This window comes from Lasioglossum baleicum, chromosome 3 (assembly GCF_051020765.1).
Source record: "Lasioglossum baleicum chromosome 3, iyLasBale1, whole genome shotgun sequence".
Lineage (NCBI taxonomy): Eukaryota > Metazoa > Arthropoda > Insecta > Hymenoptera > Halictidae > Lasioglossum > Lasioglossum baleicum.
Genome location: NC_134931.1, coordinates 15226119 through 15245288, shown reverse-complemented (window position 1 = coordinate 15245288; position 19170 = coordinate 15226119). Strand labels below are relative to the sequence as shown.

Genomic DNA, 19170 nt, shown 5'->3' with positions numbered 1-19170 from the left:
CTTCCCTCGCAGTAATGACACCGAAATAAATAAATAATTACTTTTAAATATTCTTGATGGGTGAAATTGATTTGCAAAAGATTGAATACGATTTTCAAAAGGGTGAAATTGATTTACAGAAAGGTGAATTGACTTGAAAACGGGTGAATTTTTGGAGCGTAAAACGTATAAATTGTCATCAACAGATTCAATGCTTTTGGTCGGGCCGCAGACTATTTGTCGGCGGGCCGCGTGTTTGACATGCCTGGCTTAGACTATTATTTATATATACGGATTTAAATAAATTTTGACTCTCTAGACGAAAATTGTTGTTTATTTAACTTCTTGAAATTACTAAATAACTGAAAACTTCGTTTGTAGTTGCATTTTGCGATGAAGCGACGACCTCGTACAGCCAAAAAGTACAATATTAATGAAAATGCATTAGAGGGCTAATTTACTAAGCCTATTAGTGTAAACAAGTGAAATAAGTGAAAATGTAAAATAGAGAGAAACGTGTTCTAATAAGCGGAGTTTACTAGTGACTGTAATTATGTTTTCTCGACTCCACCTACGATGTTCCTAACGGCTGCGCGTTATTGTCGCGTGATGGCCTCTTCACAAATAACAGGCACGCGTTTCACCGAGCACACGGATATTAATAAACGGGATTCATTTTCTGCGGTGTTCGTATTCGCGTATCTAATTACACACTTATCGTAACGACGCGTTATTCACGTCGATAATACGCCAGTGGTCGTTACACGCACGCATCGTCGTTTCATACTTCGCTATACGTTTCCGACGTTTTGCTTTGACTGCAGTGTGATAAACGAAAGAATGTCGTTTAAACCCGTACCAACGAATCGACGGTCTAATTAACCTTTCGCGCCCTCGTCCCGCCGACGACATTTCCCCCTGGAAACATCACGCGCTGTCGCCGTCGTCGTCGTCGTCACTTAGAATTAAAATGTAAGGAAAAGCCGTAAGGAAAAAGGGTTTACTAACTCGAATTACCACTCGAGTGCAAAGGGTTTTAATATAACACAATACACATACACCATCCGTACTTAAACTCTACATATAAAAAGTTTAAATTTCGACTGTGAATCGAGGCAAGTTCATTCGATGCACCGGGTGTCGCGTAAAGAAATCGCATCGTAGGATACATATTATATCGTCATAGGCATAAATAATGGAGTGGCGCGAAAGGTTAATGAGAGTCGATTTTTAATGATCGCGCGGTCAAGATGTAGCGGTGATATACGGTGAATAAATAGAAACATTTGTTGCCGATGTCGACAATGACTGCCGGCCCACGAGTCGTTACGCGCGTCCGTATTTATACGTACACGTATAAGTCCAAGGTAATCGCGTATGTCACAATGGCGGCGGTGCACGTGTGCGTTGCGGGCGAACCGGTCCGTGTGTATTTACAGTGTACACGCGGCCGATTACTCGCGGCACGCACACGCGCGGTCCGGCCGAGCGAGAGGCTGTGCAACCTCGAGTCATTGATCAACGTAGAAAACGCGGGAAACCTCGGCCAGCTAGTTTTGAAGTAGGAGAAACCGTTGCGGCGATTGCGGCGAGGGGGCGGACACGACAGGAGAACCAGATGCACACACCTAGAGAGTTGCGGCTGTCAACGAAGAATACCGGCGCGGCGGCGGCGGCGGCGACGCTTATAAGGTGAAACCGTGTTTTTGCTCGTCACCGGAATCGATGAATGGCGAGCCGGGCCCGACCAGGCCCGATCAGGCCAGAGATGAAACTAGTCGCGATCCGTGGGATGTCGTCCCACTGAGACACATCGTTTCGTTTCCTTCAGACCGGCCACGCGTTTCCTCGTGCCTTTCGCGATCCTCGCGGAAATTCCGCCAGACGGTTCCCACGACGTTTGCCTTTTTCGATGACACTAACCGTGGATAGTCGTAGAGAATCGTAGGTGATCTCGAACGCGACGGATGCAGACGACCCGCAATGCGTGGGCTACTCCGTTGACCGCTCGAACGTTCACACCTGGTCGTGACTCGCAAGAGAACGTCAACGTCGTGTCGTTGGCGTCGTCGTCGTCGCTCTGACCTTGGTCGATCTTCCGCGTGAACGTAACTCTGCATTCGAAGCGACGCGACGCATTCGTATACTGCTGTTTGTCACTTTCGATTCACTTGTCTTTGATTCAATCGGAAGATAACTATTGTTTATTTCTCCACTGTTTTCTGTTCAGGCCTAACAGGTTTCTCAACGCGTCGCGTCGCGTCGCACTGTGTGATATCCTGCCGGTCTAGGTGGAAGAAATTATTTTAGTTTGAAAATATAGCCTTGTCTTTCAGAGGTAATCATTGCTAATGAAATACATACGTAAAAGTATTCATTGCGTAATTATTATATTATAAAACGATGAATGATATGCATATAACATTATTGGTAGGTTCTTAATAGTTGTCGTATCTTTTCGGGTTTGCGTTACTTACTCTGTAAAATAAATGAGAAATATCATATCTATAATTCCGTTTAGAATTGTAAAAACAACCCTAGTTTCATATGAATTTTCATATGAATTGTCGATCGTAGATCCACATAATAAGTTACATTATTTGTTTTTCACCCATGAATTAAACACCTAGTGTGCTCACATACGAGAGCAATTGTATGTAATTTTTGGTTCAAATATTCTGAATGTCAATTATTAATTTACCATAATATCTGTATGGTATATAAGCACATGTGAAGTGGCTTTGGTGGACCGGCATGATTCATAATTGCCGCCAAATATTGATTTGAGAACTCATCGATCTCTGTGTTCTGATTGGCTATCGTTCGATATGCGTCGTTCCTTTGTTCTGACGTTTGGTTCTTCCTTATAGTCCAGTCTCTTGAAAATGGTCCACATTTGGATCGAAACGTCGAGAACAATTTAAATTGCAAAATTGCTTAGTGAATAACATTTGATCGAACCTGTGACGCCGAAATCATTAAATTGTTTATTTTTACTAGTTTCATATGGTTGGTTCTGTTTAAACGTTAATGTAAGTAATACTGTACATACATAACACTGTCTCACAGTATTACGAATCCAATGACTCACTACACTATGCAAGTCTTAAAATAATGCTAAAATAGTTTTGGTCAACTTTTCGGGGCAAATACTTCCCTGTGCGACGAAAAGTCTGTTTGCTTTCTATGAGCACAAAGGCGTTTCACTCCTGCCACTATCCATCGAATCTCCGAGTTTTCCCTCGACAATAAGACGTGCCGAATCGGCCTATCTGAAAACAAGTCGTCACGCAACGCGGTTGTCGTCGCGTCGGTGCCCTTTCCAAATTTTCACCGGTTAAAACCGGTCAATTAGCTACGACCCATTTCGGGCAGAATGAATCGCAGTGATCTACAATCAATCGTGGGTGGTCCAAAGATGTGTAAACTGTGCCCGCGGGTTTCGCCACGGGGTTCTTGTTGGCCGTACGGTGCCCATCAAGGCGGATAATCCACGCCAAGCCTCCATAGAATCTTTCCGGAACACTTTTCGCTGTGCCGCGCGGTGAAGAGAACTTTGGACAACTTTGTGCAACTTGGCGGCTTAAGGCGCGGTCAAGGGGCCATTATGGAAGCGCTAAGGCGGCCATAAAAATCTTAGCGGCCGTGACGGACCTTTGTAGCCAAAATACTGTTTCTCGGCTGTCGCCATACTCCGGGAGATGTGAGATCTTTCTCGAGGTAATAATAACAACCGAAGGGATACCGGACGTCACGGTTCTAAAAGTCGAAACGTCCAGGCGGACATTGTGCAAGTTTACACTAGCTACAAAGTAAGAAAAAGAAACAGTTTCGGGGGACCGCGACGAATATCTTTTGCATGTTCCACGAATTATCGATAGACCTCGGACGTAAAAAATGCCTCGGTGATTTCCAGCTGTGCTCGTCGCGTCTTTATTTCCCGACCCGGGGCGTTGTTATCGTCGATAAACGTCAATCACAGCCCGGGAACACTGATGGAAAACCGGAATAATGGGAATAGAGGCAATTGCGTTAAAAGCGTCGGATTGATGAGATTTTGAACTCTCTGTGGACAAAACATGTCGAAAAAGTCATCGTGGACGGTAAGCATATTTCATGTTCACAATTTTATGTGTAACACCATTTCAAAATGTTATTTTGCTCTCTGTGTCAAATTAGTACAGTAGAACCTCGTTAGTTGCACGAAATCCGCTTCCTGCAACTATCGAGGTAACGGTCGAGTCCTCGCTTCTCTTATTGTGTATCGCGTGCCACGTGTTTTTTGTAACTGTCGCCAGTGCGTATTGACGAAATGCAAGTATCGAGAGTGCAACTACTGAGGTTTTACTGTACAATGATAAAGAGGTGCAATACAGTGAAGAGAAAATGGTTAAACCTATGAGTTCATCTTAAAATAAAAAACAAAATTCCTGTGCATTCAGATATTAAATTACTCGCATGATTTACAAGTAATAAAGCTATTATGTTCTCAAATAAGGCCATTATTCGTAAAATTTTCAGAGTATATATAATTGACAAAGATCTAAGTATTTTCCAAATTGTGTTGTAAACCACAACTTTTAGTTTTATCTCTGGAAATCCGACCAATTGTAATTTTTCATTACATTCTTTGCACGTTATGTACTGAACTAATTGTTCCAATTTCTAAGAAAAAATCTAAGTCGTATAGTTCAATATTAAAACGTTCTTTAAAAAGTGTGCCAGTGATTCACTGTAGTCATGGGGAAAATTTTCTATTGACGTAGATTGACGTATAAGTTTTTTTAAGATTATAAAATTTCATGGACAATTTTGTTATACTATTGAGTAATATCCGATGCTCTTTCTGATATCATTACATTTGATAAATGTTTGTGATCATAGTGCAAAAAAATTAGTTCCAGATTTGCATAGATAGAAATGAGCATCAACGGTCGCAGTGTGTGTTTCCTGATGAAAATTGATATTACTAATTTTAAAATTTCCAAAAATATTTAATTTCAACATGATTTACATGGAAAAATAATTTTTTGCCAGTTTTTCGGTGGAAGCACTCCATTATGACGATTTTTCAAGGATTTCCGATAATTTGAGGAAAAAATGTTTCAAACAAAAGTTGAACAGTATTTGAACATCTGCAAACTTCTATACACATATAACATTTCGAAAAAAAGAATTTTTCGTAAAAAAAATAAAAATTATTTTGATTTTTTGCATTTTTGATTTCATAATATCATAGCTGACGTTAAGACCACTTCAACAAACGACTGCATATTATGACCTTGCGCTCATAAATAACGCTAAAACAGTTTTTTCCGACTTTTCGGAGCAAATACCCCATTGTGCGCCGATGCGTCACCCTGATCCTAATATCCAGCGGTGTGCCACTAATTTCTGACGTCGCCGATATGACGGATGTGCCTTGACTAAAGATCGGATTCTCGGTCTCGATCTGACGGCCGTTTAAAAGAATTACATCGCGTTAACGGCGTGGCGGAATGCAGCGTAAAAAGCGTCACTAAAAAGCATGCCAGCGCCCCGAGACGGGCATTGTCATGCATATGAGAGCGTTCGGTACACGAGTTACCGATACAATGAACCCTAACTAGCTATTATGCCCCGCACGCCGGTTGCAGGAATTTTCTTCCTCGTAGAAGAGATTTTTTCTCGTGCTGGCTCTCGCTCGTACACGTCGATCGCACGCGAGTTCTTCGAATCACCGGGAATTCCGTGGGGCTCGGCTCGGCGAACAGCTACTCGACCGTAGAAAATGAAACAGTTTTTACGATCAACATATTTATTTGTTCTCGTCCCGGGCAACTTTAAAAATATTTATTGCCAATAAAAGGCGGGACGAAGAAGGGTTTCCTCGGTTTTATGGACCCGCGTGTACCACCCCTTTCGAGTCGGTTTTATTCGTACAAGTTAGAGACTTCGCCCGAGTTCACTATAACGAGTATCATCGGCATCGAGAGACAATTGAGACGGTGCGCGCACGGTGTCTCGAAATGTTTCAAACTATTCAGACGAGTTATCCACCGTGAAGCCGCTTCCAGTAGCAGAACAGGTGTAAATTTATTCATTTTCTCGCGTTTTACACGGTAGAGGTGGCACCAAAGGATTCCACCGGGATGGGGAGGGAAAACAAGCGAGCGTACACGCGATCGTACGCGTCGTCTTCAGGGTGGTTTCTAACCTTGCGAAATATTGCATTTTCTCACGGTTCTAGTGGCCAGTGTCTTCCAGTCTGTGGCGGAAATCAAGAGCCCATTAAGGGAAGTGGCTTAATGACAGGTTAGGAATCTAAACTGCGATTTACCCTGTTCTCCTATCCCCCTTTCGTTTCCCGATAGTGCCGGAAAACAATGGCGAAACGGGGGCCCTCCGTAGAACGCACAAACGCTTCTCTTACAATTGCTTTCCCACCGGCGCGGCGCGGCGCGGCGGCAACGCGATGCGACACATGGCGTCTTCTTTCATCCGGGTAGCCGATGAAAGAAGGTCGCTGGAAGGCGGCGTAGGATGAAGAAGCGACACGCGGTTCGCGTAGCCTACAATTATTACAATTACTGGTAACTACCTGCCATTTGTTCGTTAATCGTTACGTGACGCACGGATGGCCAGGCCGCGTACGCAACCCTTTGACGGCTTCGCTATTCTACCAACGAGTCGAATATTTTGCGGTTTACCAGGTAAGACTCGACGTAAGAACGTTCGTGATTGCGATGAATCGAACGGACCCGGCGACAGATGTTTTTCTTTTTCTTTTTTGCTTGTCGATCCGATGAAAAAAGGTCGGACCAATGATGCAGGCGAAACGTAGGGAGGTAACCGCTGTGAAATTACTGTATTTCGAGCAGGTGCGTGATGTTGGCTTATTAAATTCCTAAGCTACGTATATGCACAGACATTTCCGAGGCTGCGAATATTGCCTCGCGATGTCTGCTTCGTGCTTCGCGGTAGAACTGCCGCCGCGGGGCGAGGCGAGTCGAGGGTTGCCGATTTCTTGACGACATCAAAGCTGCCTTGCAGTCTATTGTTCGCTACATTTGGACGGCTATCGTGTACATGACAGCCTAGGTAATAGATCTAATGCCGTGCTTGCCTCGCAATAACTGATGGCTCATTCTGTCTCGCGCAAAGTAAGAAAATACTTGAAGCAGCTGTCAATTGAAGCAGTTTTGCGAGTATGCCTCACAGTATTTCGCCAGAGATCTATACCCGATTGAATGGGTGTCTGGAAGAAGGGCCTATGTCAGGCTTTTTAAACTTTAGAGGAGCGTAATTATGAGAACATATTTTTTGCTTTTAACATTTAAGTCCTTGCCATATTTTAACGAGTCAGAATCGTTATGAAGATTTGAACAAAGTCTAACAAATATGAATGTTATGTGTTTCTTTTTAAGCATTAAAATATGATAAATGTAGCCATACAAAAAAGACGACCACATTTTTGTGGATAAAGTCGTTTTAATCACTGTAACAGTAAAGAAAATAGTACGGCAAGGGGTTAATAAAACAAACCGTTGGAAAAGTCTTTCAGTTATCAGTCTTCTTTCAATGGAAGAAGGGTGTACGTCATTTCTAGCTGGTTTTTATTATTGCAATTCACGTTTGAGTTCAAAATTGCGCTCCTATAAAATTTTTAAAATCTGGCATAGGCCCTTCTTCCAGACACCCATTCAATTGTCAGCTCAAATACCTGCGTTATTTTTCATGACACGACAAAACATACGAAGGAAAGAACGTTTTCATGAATAAGGCAATTGTTGTGATAAAGATGTTTTCTTAAATTCAAATTTTCCTGAAGGTCGATGTTTTTTCAAATGGGAAGACGTATTTTAATTAGTGCAACGTTATTGTTAATGAAATGAAATGAAATTCACAAGCGTGTATAATATGTTGACCTTCAAATGACCTTTCAAGGAGTTATTTTCTGAACAGCATAGCTTAACGTACGAAGGTGATACTCCGTGCTTGAAAAATGTTGAATGTGTTCAAATCAAAAGTGTATGTGTGGAAGAATAATACCGGGTGGACCATTGCAATTATTTTCATTATTATAGTGGAACGATAAAAATTTTTTCGTCGCAGATGATACGGTTTCGAAAGTTCTTCAAGGTGATTACCTTCAACTTTTTCTCTTCTTTCACTCAACATTATAGCGATATCGATGTCACGCAACATTATAGCGATATCGCATGTTAACCAGTTTGTTCAAGGTTATATATTCTGCCTGAAATTTTTCAATAAAAAAATGCTTGTTGAGCTCGTTTAATTCATCTCGATGTCTACTAACTGATGTGTAACAAGATTATAGGGTTCTATATGAGAAAAATTGGTGTCCCTGAAAGCCTTCTTGAAAAGGAGACGGAAAAGTCAAATTTTATCACCTTGAAGATCCTTCGAAATCGTATCATCTATGACAAACATAATTTTTATTGATTCTCTAGTAACGAAAATAATTGATATGTTCACCTTAAAACTACACCTACCACTGCCGCGCGGTCAAATGACCGGTTTTATATTTTTCATCTTACAATTATTGAAATGATGAAGTTACTTGCATGGAAAATGATTCGATAAATTTCTTTATTCAAGCATATATGTATTGTAATAAAAATTGCGCGAAATCTAAATAAATAGAGCCTCGTCATTTTTGGAAGCTGAAACACACATTTGCGTCGCTTTTAGTGCTCGGTAGGTTTACTGTTAAATGTTCTAACCTATTTTTTTTTAATATACGGCATACTTAAAAAAAACGGTTCTTGTATTAAAAAGAAAGAAGATCAATTTGACATCCAAGTAGAAGAATTTTGCGGAGCATGCTATTAATATGTCATTATAGATTATATTTTGTAATAATTTTTATATTTCCTGGCTAAATGTGTGGACATTCTACTGTCGAATTCTAATGTGATTTCATACATCGGTTCATTATCAAAATTAATTTTGCCCAGCTTGAGCTACATCGTGGAAAAAATAGCCCACTGTGCGTCGCAAAGCAGTTACAGAAAGCGGAAGAACGCGTGACAAAACGTCGATTCCCACCGGCGAGTTTGATCCCAGTTGTGAAGGTAACAATTAAGCATGCTTTTTTTTTAAGAACGCTCGTGGGGTTGGCGTGTTTCGCGATTGTGGACAATAGAGACGCCACCGCCGCCGCACCGCGCCGCGGAGGCAGACGGCAGGGCTGAAGAAGCACCTGAAAGTAGGCCAAACCGTTCCGGTGTCGGTTCGCCGTAACAAAGGGCGACACTATACGTCTTGCTTAGACTGTGAAAAGCGTTCGTCTCGGTAGAAAATATTGAGACACGCGCCCTGACTTTTGGTCCCGGGTCTGGAATGTTTCCAAAACTTGGGCCGATTCCGTGACGAATCCACCGGTGGATCCTTCGTTGAATTGTCCGACGAATCGGTCCCGGGACCATCCCAGTTTCTTTGTCAGCCGTGAGACAAAGTTTCCGCTCGTCTTTCGGCGGACTGACTTATGTCGTTCATACGTCAGGGCCCATTGTGATAGTCGCCTCGAGCCTTCTTGTGCGCTTCCCTGATCGCTTAACTGTGAAGTCGGGAGGACGACCCTTTGAAAACGAGCGCGCGAATGACGAAAGCCCTCTGGCATCGTCGACGAGAACGAAGAGACCAAAAGAAATAAAGAAAGAGAATAAGGAGTGTCGCTTTGTCATAAGCAAAGCGTTCTCCAGCCGTTCATAAGACGTCGTCCGAATTAGTGAGCAAATGGATAGCTTCAATAAATAGTGGAGACAATCGCCGGTGACGGATCCCGTTCGAAATCATAATAAAGTCAACCTCGGTGCTTACACCGATGCAGGAAAAACCGATGGGGATGAAATATCTTTGTTGACCTCAGGGGCGGGACTTATTTATTTAGGACAATCACGGGAACATCGTGGCAGAGTACCGAATGGTTTTCGTGCCCGAAAATACAGCGACGTCGGAGAAATAAATTGGTGTAGACATCAGTCACTAGCGGAGCAGCGAGCTGGACGCGGACTCGACTCCTATTGTGCGTTGATAAAAATGCCTTGGGTCCTATTATTCAATCCCATTGCATACGAAACGATATCGGGCCGACATGACGGTATCTCTCGGAAAAGGGTCATCGGTCTTCGGTTGCGTATCGCGTCACAGAACGAGAGCCAGAGGTCTAGACATAGGGACTCCCACCTTTATTGTTACAAATGATACGGCAGTCGATTCGCCTTTGACCCCGACGCGGGTGGGATCGAGCAAACAAGAAACGACTTGTCCCTTCTCTGCTCCTCCTTTTCCTCTTTTTCGCCTGGCCCCCTCTCCCCGCAGGATTCTCCCCGTTGGCCTGTCGCATCGGTTCGAGAAACGACAAATAGTTCGACGGTGAGCTATCGCTGGTGAAATTCGTCGGTGTCTCTAGTTAGGAGCCGCATCAGCGAGATTCCGCTGGATTAACCGGCTCCGTTCGTTGCGCGCTCCTGAAAAATTGGATGAGACTCGGTCGTTGACAACGTCGTACGACCCGGCGAACGAAGACGAATTTTCCGTTTAAGGTGGTGGGGAACTGTTCAGTTTCGCCGGGAAGAAAAACACTGGAAACGAGAGGAAGACGAAAGACGAAACAGCTTCGACCCCCTACGACCGCCACACGAGTCGCTCCTCTTTATCTGCATCTGCCATGGTGGCGGCGAGACGCCGCGCCGCGCGTATCGAGACGCGTTCCATTCGATTTTCTGCTTGAAGACTTGCAGACAGGTCCCTATTGATCCCGGATCGATGCATCGTCTTTCCCGGAGTCCGCATGAATTAGCACTTGGAACACGGTTGGCGACGGATCGCGTTACCCGTGGCACAACCGTGAATTGCATCTGTTGTCTTCGGGTGTTCTGGGCGTTGCGCCGGATGGGCCGATGGGGATCCGGGCCCGCGGGAGAAAGCGATACTGCTGATCGGCACTTCGAACTACAAGCATGTTTTCAATCATCTATACGGCGAACTTCTCCGGCGAATTAATTCAATTGGAATTTTTCTTATCGTGCTTCAGTTCAACAACTCGGACTGCAATCGATCGAAGAAAAAGAGAGACACAGTATGTACCGCGAACTCTGTCCACGTTCTTCGTTATTTTAAACTATAAGCGAAATTGTTTCGAATCAAGTTTATAGGATTTGTAGCAATTAACCCTTCGCACTCGGAGGGATTTTAACTCGAAATTTATACATTTCTTCCGACCTAGAATAATTCCATTCTATACATATATGACGTTTATTCATTTTATAAATATGGAATTTCATATGATATTTCATACAAAATATTTAACTGTTTAGTAATTCGTTAGATCTCAACATATTTAATAATGTAAACAATATTTTGGATTAAAGGGTTGACACACTTTTTTGTAGCTATTAGGGGTAGCTAGAATTGATGGGAGAAAGTCATGTGACTGGTCATAGACAGGGAATGTAGAGTGGGGACACAATTTTTAACCCTTAGCACTCGAATGGTGACTCTAAGAGAAGCGCCACTAAAAATTGCTGTACCATTATTCAAAATATTGTTTACATTAAATATATCGGTATCTAATCAATTACTAAACATTTAGGTATTGTATAAGGTATTATATCAATTTCATATCCATAAAATATCAAAAATCATAGGGAATAGAAATATTCTAGATCGGAATAAATGTTTAATTTTCGAGTTAAAATAGCTCCGAGTGCAAAGGGTTAAACTGGCGACTCTACTAAGACGTCGTTTCTCGATGTCATACTCAATTATACCAGGAAAAGGTTTATGTACAACACGATCAAAAAATCGGTTTAGAAGCAGGGTCTGAAGCGATTTTACTGTATCATCGTTGTTTCGTGAAATAAAGAAGAAGACGAAAATTATTGTTATATTTCAAAGTTCAACTAATAAACTTACAATAAATAGTTTGTAACTTAGGAGCTCTGTGAGATCGTTGAGACGATCTAACTAACCTTTCGACTACGACACACATACACAGATATCGGTAACGGATCGAGTGCTGGGACAGGTGCTGTGCAGAGATGCATCAGGTGTTGAGTGTAAATGTTGCGTACAAACATCGGTGAACCTTTCCAAGTTTAGAACACCTTACGTTGCCTATCATAAGATAGTTCCCTGGAGGTGTAAAGTTCAGGCGAAATAATAAAAGGCGGCTTGTTATCCGGAAAAGAATCTAGCCGATAGGTTCTCCAGCTCGGTTCGATAACAATTTTACACCTTCAATCTCGCGAAGGATCTCTCTCGGATCGGTGACTCACGATCCGAAGGGGGGAGGGGCGGAAGATAAACGCGTCTCCGTGGGGGCGGAGCCGGAGACGCAGCTTTTTCAAGCGGCTTCGGCTGATCTAAACGACGAGGTTTACGCGGCGGGCGCGAGATCGAAGCTTCGAATCGTCGCGTCGGCAGTAGAGAATCGAAGCGACGCCGAGCAACCAGGAAGAGGTGGCGGGGGGGAGCGGAGGTGTATCGGGAGTAAAAGTCGAATCGGTTCGCCGCTTCCGCTCACCCTCCGCCGTATTCATTTTTATTAACCGACATTTCTCCCGTAATAAAATCCCGGGCAATCTTCATAGAATCTTTGTGAAACACGCGGTATCCAGTATCGTTTGACCGTCCCCTGGCCTCGCCGCCTCGACGAGGCCCACCCTCGAAACCCCACCCTCCGTTTGCGTGGATATAAAACCTGATGGCCGATAACAACCACTAGCGCCCCCTACCCCCTGTCCTCTCCCGAAACCCTGCGCCTCCCACCCTTCGCTAACGCCGCCACTGTATCCGACACAAAAGCTGTGAGTGGTTCCCGTTTTATTGGAACCATACACGGATACAGATAGGGGCGATATACCCACCCTCTCCACCCCGACCCGGCAATGTTTCGAGCCGAAGAGGCTGCTGGTCATAGGGAGGTGGTGCGGAAGGGAGACAGGCCAAGACGAGGGGCGCTGATGGTCTGACAATATGCGATCTCCCTCTCGACTCAGTGAATTTCTTATACTCGATATACGCGCACGATGGGAATGGTTAAAGGGCGGCCCCTCTCCTCACCTCTCCACCCTCTTTATTCGAAGGAATCGGTCTCGTCAGAATCGCAACGCGTTAAGGGTTGTCGATGGGTTAAGCAACGATTCCGAGGCTCTGTCAGAATTTCGAGGCAAGGGTCCTTCAATCGTCGATTAGGGTGATCAAAGTTTGGAAGCTCTGCGGTGCACAGTAGGGTATTTCGCCCGAAAAGTCGGGAAAAAGTCGGTTTCACAATCTTGCGTAAGTCGTAAAATTTTTGGTGTCCGACGTAGTTAAAGGTGTAAGTCTAAAGAATAAGACTTTAGTATCGTTTTTTTTATATTTTTACACCCGTGACGTACGAAAGTCAAGAGATTTTATGGCACGCTTTGCGTTCTTGAACACTCACTGAAACAACGTTCATTCATTAACGATTTTCAAGTGTTGTAAGGAAATTTTTGCATACATTGCAGAAGTTTTTCAAGTAGGTATACAGAGCACTTTCACACAGATTTTATTTCATTATCATCTAAATTAGTATAGTTATTAGTATTTGGACACAATAAATCATTCTGTATAAGTTTTATTAATACTGTAAAACTTCATTGACGATTTTGTTATACTATTGAGTAATATCCGGTGCTCTTTCTGGTGCCATTACATTCGATAAACTCGATTTGTGATCATAGGGTAAACGAAATTATTAAAAATGCTATAAATGCATAGAAATCCACCGGTTAGTATCTACTTGATCAGAGTCGAGCATTTGCAAGGAACCATTCAATGTTGTTAATACTTTCATGGTCATAAGATTTACCGTACAAGTTTGGAGACAATCAGGATGTCCTATCGCGAGCAATTTAACCCGAAGGAATTACAATTTTTCGGTATGCTAGACAGAAAGCAGTCGTTTTGGTCGGCTCGGGTTGCTCGTTTCGCCTTGGCAGATTGAATTTGGGCGCGAGCACAGTCGCGATTCGTCGCGCAGCCCTGGAGAATTGGCGGGTCTCCAATGCAGCTCGGCTTGTGTTTCGAATCGCCGACATTCGAGCGATAGGTGTGCGCCGGGCGATATAGAATTGCTCGGAATAACAGTTCCGACGTTCTCCCCGCCGCGGCTGGGCAGTAAGCATCTCTGATAATACAGTAGGGATATCATGGAGAGCTCTTGATATTTATGCGCCATAAAAGTCCTGTACACGGGGAGGGCAACGTTCGAATCAAGGGTGCTGACCGGACATCGGTTTCGGGGAAGGCCAAAACGGTTGGTTCTTCGTGGTCGTACCGTTCCAGGGTTCTGTTGTCCTTGTCGCACTGCGCCGGTGTCCCTGTCACCGCTGCACGCGCCCTACCTCGTCTCTTCCTTTCATTTATGAGCGGCGAAGTGACCGATTTACTTACAATGGCTGTTGACAAGGAGCCGACGGGGTAGCTCGATTCCACGGGGATGACGGCGCACCGTGTAGGGAGATCAAACGAGAGATCTCGAATCGCCACTCGATCCTTTATACGCCATTACGCGAGCCCCGTAGCCTTCCTGATTTAAAGTAAATATCACGGTATCGAGTGTCCCGATTTACGAGGCTCCCTCTATTCATATCGGACGCTGTTCGACACTTTGTATGGGCTGTGCCAGTTATTCAACAGGAATAACGATAGAATACCGCGGAACGTGAGAAACGAGACCGGGCCGCGCGCGCTACCTGTGTTTTATATCGATAAATGCTGAACAGAATGGAACGTGAAAGAAAACATCGGGGAATGCCGTAGCCGGTTTCGTCAGAAACGTCGTCGCATAAAATGCCGACGGTATTAAGGCCGACGTGCACAATTGTGTCGCAACGGTCTTCGCGAAGCGATCGTACCACTTTTTTTTTTCATTAATCCGACGACAACGAATTCGCGTACAGTGGCGCTTAGCCTCCTTTCTGCAACGGAGCAACGAGTCTTCCATACCGTCCTCATGAATTCTGTTTTCATTTACCTCGCCGACGACATTGCAAGCTCTCTTCGCGTCGTCTCACTGTGGCCTGCGTATACTCCCTTATTAGGACACCTGTTGTGTCCAGAGAAAATATAACGTTTCACGAGAATCGCATGCTTGCCACCATTTTTCTTAACGTATGCTCGAGTAAACGTGGTCTATTGACTGATTTCAGGGCTTCACGGCTCGGCGACTCACGGCAGTGTACAGTTCTCAGTCCTGGGAATGTTTGGGGTAGGTTATATCCTTCTAGAAAACTGCTAGTATCAGTGTGTTCGCCAATCTTGTGTAAGAAGAATCACCGTAATGCTAGCGAAATTTAAAAGACTTAAAAAAGAAGACTTAAAAATTGAAGTCTATTTAATTAGTCTATTAAGTAAGTCGATTTGCATTATTTTTACTATTCTTTTACATAATCATGTCATAGGAGGGTTGGCTGTATATTAAAAATAATTGTACTTTTGCTCAATTTTTTATATCTACAACCTATCCTTTAATCAGTGAAAATACTTTTCCCTCATTTTTTCTTCATTTCCCTCATTTGAAATTATGAAATTTATGATTATGAAATCACCTCTGAAATGAGTTTTGCATATACGTAATCTTTTGATCAAAATTAGAATGTTTGTACACTTTGTAGAACTTTAGAAGCAGTATAATCCTTTTTCAGAGGATTTTAATATTTTGGATGATTTTATTGGCTTTAACTATTCACCATAACTGTTATAAGACAAATTTTAAAACTCATTGTATATGTAATAATTTTATTTAAAATATTTTCGTTACGAATAACTATTATCGATGACCACAATTTTATTAGACCGTTGTTAATTGTATTAACATTACTGATGAGTAGTAAGCATTGATAACATGAAAAAACATATAGATTATAGATTTTATGTTATTATTGCAATTAGTACATTTTTAATTATAGTAACCAAAAAATTTTACATTGGTCACTGGTAATCAAATAACTACCAAAATTCGGTAACTAAAAAAATTTTAATTATTCATAATTAGACTGTGGATTGTATGCATTTATGGCAATAATAGGTGACTGTATATTTGATTTGTATGATTTAAGAGTGTCGATACGTTTCTTACAACTTGACGAAGCCATTGAAGAGAGGAATAAATTCCTGTTTGGTTCCTAAATCTCGACGTTAATGCATACGATTTTTATTTTGCATAAAGATCTGCTATTCATAATCGTTATCCGTAATCAGAAGAAACAAGAATTTTGTAATCACTTCATTTTTCAAGAAAGTTTCATATTTAATTATTATTTATGGAAATTTTATATAGAATTTAGTATCGTGTTTTAAAATATCATTAAATTAATATGAAAATTTATGGCTTCCATTTGAATAGAAATTAATTTTTACTCGACTTTTTCCAGAGAAATCTTGAACTCACTGTTATTTTGAACCTGTGATTTTTAACAGTTTGAAAAATTTCAGGACGATTGAATTGACGGAGATGATGTCGTCTCTCCGAGTGCTAAATGCTGCAGCGCCGTATAACCGACAACAATAAAGCGTCCCATCGAAAAACTTTAAGCACACAATGCGCGAAACGTCAGGTTTGAAAGGAACGAAGTGAATGTGCCTTGTACCCATGAATTCACTCTCTTGGAGGAGCGGTTGGATCGCGCTTAGGCGATTAATAACTGAAACCGAGCGAAACTTCGCTCTCTCGCGTTTCCCGCTAAAATACCTAGGCTATATTCTCTCCGCAGCTCCCCTGGGCACTGACGTTTACAATTTGCGGGAAACAGCAGGCAGTGTTATTTTTCCGCATGCAGAAGTCGCGATGACGTTCCTTGTACGCGCGAGAAGGAGACGAGTTCCCTGACGATAGGCAGACAAGGACGAGTCGATAGGAGAAAGAACGGAGGATCGGCCGAACGGTTGTGTACACGAGCCGTGTACCTCAGCCTCGCGAATTTTTCCGGTGGATCCGTTATACGGTTGCATTCGAATCCCCATTTCCTGAGGGACTTCAGAAACGGCAGACGGGCGGTCGCGGCCAATCTCGATAAAACGCGCGAGCAAGAAAAAGAGATGGATAGAGAGAGAGAGAGAGAGAGAGAGAGAGAGAGAGAGAGAAAGGGAAAAAGAAAAAACGGAAAAAGGATCCGACGCGACGCGCGGAAGTCGGGATACAGTAGGCGAAGAAGGAAACGTCTCCTCCTGGTGGCGTTTTAAGCCACGTTTGCTTCCACTCCGTGCGATGCGAGAATGTTTGCAGATACTTCAAAGATATCGTCGACGCACAGCGCAGCCTGAAAGTTCTTCCAGGCTAGATTGAATAAGCAGAATTGATGATAAACATGAATCTACCTTGTTCCGTCTCTCCAATTAGGAGAGACCGGGACAATAAGCTCCGATTTTGAAAAAAACATATAAAATGACGTAGAAATAGTATAGATATTCTCATCTTTAACAAAATAATTTATTGTTATGATATTTTAAAAATTCAAATCTTAAAATTAAAATATTGTAATAGGTTTTTTTGTAATTTTTCATTTATTTGTCGTTAGGCGAAGCGGAACTTTTTGTCCCGTTCTGGGTTGTGTAAATAATATTGATTTATTTAGGTTTAACTCAAACATTTCTTATCTTCGTCTCATGAAAGACGAATCTCTTTCTTTCTGTAGCCTATTGTAACCTCTTCTCCATGTTTTAGTTTTTTAATAAATCTCGACAAAGTCATGTGACAGATATTGAAGTTTCTCGCGGTTCTTTTGAAAGTAGAACACGCAACAAGAATTATACAATACATATATAAATGCATAGAATTGCGACGGGGCAAGTTTTTACAGAACAATGTGCCCCAAGTCGCAGTAACCACTTGCCGCAATACATTTTTCCTCTGACCTTTTTCCTATCATTTAAAATAAGCGAGATATTTCAGATGATCAAGTTAGACGAAATACCCTGTAGGCAGGTCAATAATGAACGTCTTCAGGCTGCGTTTATAGATGCGAGTACATAATTTTGCTCTTACGGAATTGAACGGGTAGAGTGTGATAAACAAGAAACTCGTTGCAACTTGAAGACAAGGTTAGATAGCTCCTATATTTATATGAATTTTCCAAATTAGAATTCACCACCGACGCGACGTGACGTATCTTCGAGAAGTAACGAGACCGCACCTGTATAAAAAGCGAAGACCGTAACGAGTTCAGGTAAACACACGAGACTTGACGATGATCCTTTCGAGAGACTGGCCGTAGAATCGAAGCAGCCCTAGTAGCAATTATTGTTGGCATTTTGATGAGCCTTTGTTGCAGTATTGGTTGGCCAACAATTAGAATTGTCACCCTTCTTTACAACTGGGTCAACGTAGGTCATACCCAACGTAGGACCTACGCAACTATTACATATCATATTATTCGGATCGAGCAGTTCAATCTCATGCCTGGAATGCAGTGTTGCCAGTACAAGACTTGTCTCCCACTCTATTTTATCCCTTCTACAACGACATTGTTCTTCCATTCCCTCATTTTACCATCCCCCTACTCCTCGACGTTGAGTAACCCCACGGTTCCGCCACAGCCCAGTCACGTGACCTGGTTCGTCCCTGTCATGAATGTGTCACAATGTCACGTGACCTATTCGGTAATGACAAAAAGAGGATAACTGTATTCCCCTCAATTTGCCGATCTGGCTGCAGCGATGATACAGATAATGTTTCTAGGAGCATTACAATCTAGTTATACATACTTAGAATACGAGTTTATGTATACAATACGTGTGAAATACAAACACATTATATGTATGAATCTACAATGAATAAATAAAAATGTAATAAATAGATATCTGCGTATATGTATATTCATTTAACCACCAATTTTTCCCGAACTTCCAACTTGTCCTTGTACTGTACTACTGAATTTTCGAAAAATTGTCGGCTCTCCGGCTTGCTGTTGAGATGTACTACTGAATTTCGTGCCATTTCCTTCGACATCATGTTCTCCTAGTACAAAACTCAATTTTTGGGGTTTTAGAAAAATTGTCGACGGTCTGACTTGTCATCGAGTTGCACTACTCGAAAATTTTCGGCCGTCTGGCTTGTCGTTGAGTTATACAACTGAATTTCGTGCCACCTCCTTCGACATCATGTTCTCATAATACAAAACTCAATTTTCGGGGTTTTCGAAAAATTTTCGACCGTCT

At 42.5% G+C, this 19170-nt stretch overlaps 1 long non-coding RNA gene across 1 annotated transcript; it reads left to right on the top strand.

The window, feature by feature from the left end:
- The first annotated feature begins 1304 nt into the window (after positions 1–1304).
- Positions 1305–18846, top strand: LOC143207323 (uncharacterized). Its single transcript, XR_013008653.1, has 3 exons — positions 1305–1671; positions 15165–15365; positions 16450–18846. It is a non-coding gene; the product is annotated as an uncharacterized LOC143207323 (long non-coding RNA).
- Positions 18847–19170: the final 324 nt, after the last annotated feature.